The following is a 4,399-nucleotide window of genomic DNA, read 5'->3' on the forward strand; positions in this document are numbered from 1 at the left end:
GTGTGGGCCTTATGGTCTTCTGTCCCAAAGTAATTGACATCTCCCAGGGTTTGTGATGTCCCAGCTACTCAGAGTGCGCGCGCGCGCGTGTGTGTGTGTGTGTGTGTGTGTGTGCCTGTGTGTGTGTGTCTCCTATAAGTAGCTGAGATTACAGGTATGAGCCACTGGTGGCAGACTCAGGTATTGAATTCTTATGAAGTAGAGTTGATCTTGGAACTATTCCACGGACCCAAGCCAGGGAAGGAGACTGCCCTCTAAAAGGTAAATGGCACAGGCAGAGTTATTAGGCAGCAAAGCTGGCATCTAAAGTCCATTCCTGGGCAAAAACCAGTCTGGAATATCCCAAAGGTTACCCTAGAACATCCTGTAGTGAAGCACCATGGGGGAAGAGTCCCTGACTCCCAGAAATCTCACTGCAGCCATCTGTCCTCCAATCTGGAATACAGAATTGAGCAGCAGGTGATGATTTGGTTGCCCTGAATTTCATACAACTCCAGGTGTATTTTCTGCTTACTGTTTTTACACAATTCTCAGGTGAACTGGTGATGACTCTTTACACATATGATAAAGGAAGGTGCTAAAATGGGCTGGCTTAACCGCAATCAAGGTGCCCTCCCTGCCCCCCCAGGACAAGCTGTGTCCACAGCTGTTTTCTGGCACTCGATCTGTGGGCATGGAAAAGATATTGTGCTCTAGGGACAAAATTCATCTGGAAGGCAGGCCTTTTGCTGTTCATAAAAAGCCAGTAATGTTATATTTAATGCACCTGCTCACAAATTTATGTCAGTAGAATGTGTGTAAATGCAATTCCAAATCCCACTCCAGCTAGCAGTACATATGTTCTGGGGAAAGTGTTTGCAGAGATTCAGCACTCCACACCAAGAAATGGCATTGAAACCCTTCAAGATGTACCCTTTCCCCCTTGCCCGGCTTGGGACTTTAAATATAGGCAAGTCAACAGCTGGAGAGAATATTAGCCTAAAAGGATTTCCTAGGTCAGGTGTGTTAAATGAACGGTAGTGTACTGCCATTCATTGTCCATATCTGGGGCAGACATTACTCATCGATCACAGAATTCTTCTGCCTTTGGCTCTTTCAGGACAGTGTTCAAGTGTCAGCTGGGCAGAATTTGCAGGTTTCTCCATCTTGTGTAGTGTCCTTGATCTAGGGGCAAGTAATCTTCCCTGAAAACTACTCCACTTGCTACAGAAAATGTTCTTAAGTGACAAGGCATCTGTCATTTACAGTGCTCCCATAAGATAAGCATTAGAGATTTGTGTAAATATATACATGATCTTTAAAGTATGCATACAGCCAAACTCTGTGTCTGTGTGACTGCCACCAGTCACAAGATCAGACATACAATGATAGTTCTTATTGACATGTCTAATAATTACAGACTGCAGTTATTTGCACCAAACCTATTTGTTCTGTATATATGTTAGTACTGGGTTTTTAACTCAGGTCCTGAACACTGTCCCTTTGTTCTTTCACTCGAGGATAGTGTCTTTCTCCTTGAGCCCCACCTTTACCCCTGCCTTTTTGCTGTTTAGATGGACAGAAGTCTTATGGGCTGGCTTTGAACTGAGTTCCCCAGCATCCTGAGTAGGTAGGATTACATGTATGAGCCACCAATGCTCAATCCATTTCTCTAGTTAATCTACTTCATTCCTCCCCTCCCCACCCCCCCCACCTTTATAGTCTCAGCTATCATTCCTTTAACAGCCAGGCTGATAAGGCTCTGGTGGCTCATGCCCATAAACCTAGCTAGGTAGGAGGCTGAAATCTGAAAATTGTGGTTTAAAGTCAGCTTGGACAGACAAATCTAAGAAACTCATCTCCAATTAACCAAGTGCTAGAAGTAGAGGTATGGCTCAAATGTAAAGCCATCAATCAGCCTTGAGCAAAAAAAAAGCTAAGCAAGAGTGTGAGGTCCTAAGTTCAAGACCCAACACATGTGTGCACACACACACAGGGAAGGAAAAACCATTGTTGCAAAAGGCAATGAGTGGTGACAGAAGTTTGTTATTAGTGCCTAAGGCTAGAAGCCTCCTAAGTGAGGGATTTTTTTTTTTTTGCCAGTCCCAGGGCTTGAACTCAGTACCTGAGCACTGTCCTTGGGCTTTCCTTAAGGCTAACGCTCCACTACTTGAGCCACAGCACCACTTCTGGTTTTTTTCTGTGTATGTGGTACCAAGGAATCGAGTGCTTATTGCAAGCACTCTACCACTAGGCCAAATTCCCAGCTTCAGGAAATTTCTTGTAATCATAGATGAAAGAGACATGTCTGGAAGTGAAATAAGCTATGTATCAGCTTCCCAAACTCCCTTGCAGCTAAGGGATGGGCCTAAGACCTAAGTTAGACTACTTGCATATATCTTGCAAGAGGCCAGTGACAGAATGACAGGACAGTGGAATGCTTTTCAAAGGCAGAGGTGGGATATACTCACTTCCTGTGTGGTGGCTCTAGGCTCATGAGTGAAAGCAGTAGAACCTCAGACTAGGCCTGCATAGCTAGGCAATATGCAGCTGGAAGTTTTGGCCCTGCAGTCTCTAGAAAATACTAATGAATTTATAGTGTTTTAAATTGATTTTGAATTGAATTTAAATTGAGTTTAATTAAATTTATATTTAATTGAATTTTAATTATCTCCTACTTATACCAGACAAAATTGGTTTTCAGTGCTTGAAACTAAGAATTCATACTGATAGAGGCTGAAAGATAAGGGTGGAATTATGGAGAGCCTTGTGCACCACAGTAAAAGCACCAGTCTATTATGGGAGGATGGAAAATCATGAGAGGTAGTAAAAATGAGATAGGGACATATTTTTGCATTAGAAAATGAGAGTCATAGCCAGGTGCAGTGGCTCACACCTGTAATCCTAGCTACTCAGAAGGCTGAGATCTGAGGATCGCGTTTCAAAGCCAGCTCGGGTACTAAAGACTGTGACGTGGGACGTGGGCTATGGCTCTAGGGGATAGGGCAGTAGCCTAGAGGTGAAGAGCTCAGGGACAACACCTAGGCCCAGGGGTAGGACGGTAGCCTTGAGCTGAAGAGGCCAGGGGCAATACCCAGACCCAGAGTTCAAGTCCCATACCCAACCAAAAAAACCCCCGACAGTCATAACTACCTGAAATAGGGCCAGTAACATACAGAAACTGAGTAGGACTTCTCAGAAGGAAAATAGATTGTTATAACTGCCAATTTAGGGATGGCTCAGGTTAAAAAGGGCACAAGAGTGTCTCAATAACAATACAGTGGGCCGGGAGCATAGCCTAGTGGTAGAGTGTTTGCCTAGCAAGCACAAAGCCCTGGGTTTGATTCCTCAGTACCACATACACAGAAAAAGCTGGAAATGGTGCTGTGGCTCAAATGGTAAAGCACTAGCCTTGAGAAAGCCCAAGGGCAGTGCCCAGGCCCTGAATTCAAGTCCCAGGACTGGCAAAAAAAATAATACAATGAAATACCTTTTTTTTTTAGTGGAACTGGGATTTGAACTCAAGAGCCTCACGATTGCTAGTCAGACATCTACTGTTTAGCTACACCTAGTTTTTGTTTTTGTCAGCCATGGGGCTTGAACTCAAGGCCTGGATACTGTCCTTGAGCTGATCTGCTCAAGGCATGTGCTTTTACCACTTTGAGCCACAGCTTTGCTTCTGATATTAGAGATAATAGTCTCATGGAGTAGCTAGTACCTGAGTAGCTAGATTTACAGGCCTGGGCCACTAATGCCTTGCTACCTAGTTATTTTTGAAATAGGGCCTTGCTTACTGACTGGACATCCCTCATTGGACTGTGAGCCTTTTATTTTTTTTTTTTTAAACTCCTGCTGTAGCTAGGATGACAGGCCAACACCACTGGCACCTAGCTTCTTCCTTTGACATGGTCTCATTGATTTTTTTTTTTACTTGGATTGAACTGGAACTTTCATATTCCCCCATCTCAGTCTTCCATATAGCTAGGATAACAGTGTACCACTGTACCCGGCTCTGAGTTTAGGAGAGGTCTTCTGAAGTCTTGCCTGTGTGGCTTCTTGATCTCAGCCCAAAGTGGCTAGGAGCTACTGACACATGGCACTGCTGTGTTTTGACATGGTGGGATCACAGCTGTAGTGAGCAAGGCACCTGGAAGCCATGATGAAGCTAGCTTTCTCAGTGTGTGTCTTGACAAACGAACCTGTGACACTTATTCCTTATGTTCTCTAAATCTTGCTGCTGTCAATGTCAGCCTCGTGATTGGACTACCTCATCCTATTTTTCCTTCCTCCCAAGATGACAATGACAGTGTATGTTTTCAGCATCCCCTGCCCTTGTCCCCACCTCTCTCCCTTCATTACAACATTTTTTTCATACCCCCCCCCAATAAAAGGCCCATTGCATCTTTCTGCAATGCCTGCC

The sequence above is a fragment of the Megascapheus bottae genome, chromosome 17 (assembly GCF_031878675.1).
Source record: "Megascapheus bottae isolate mThoBot1 chromosome 17, mThoBot2.hap1, whole genome shotgun sequence".
NCBI classification, from domain to species: domain Eukaryota; kingdom Metazoa; phylum Chordata; class Mammalia; order Rodentia; family Geomyidae; genus Megascapheus; species Megascapheus bottae.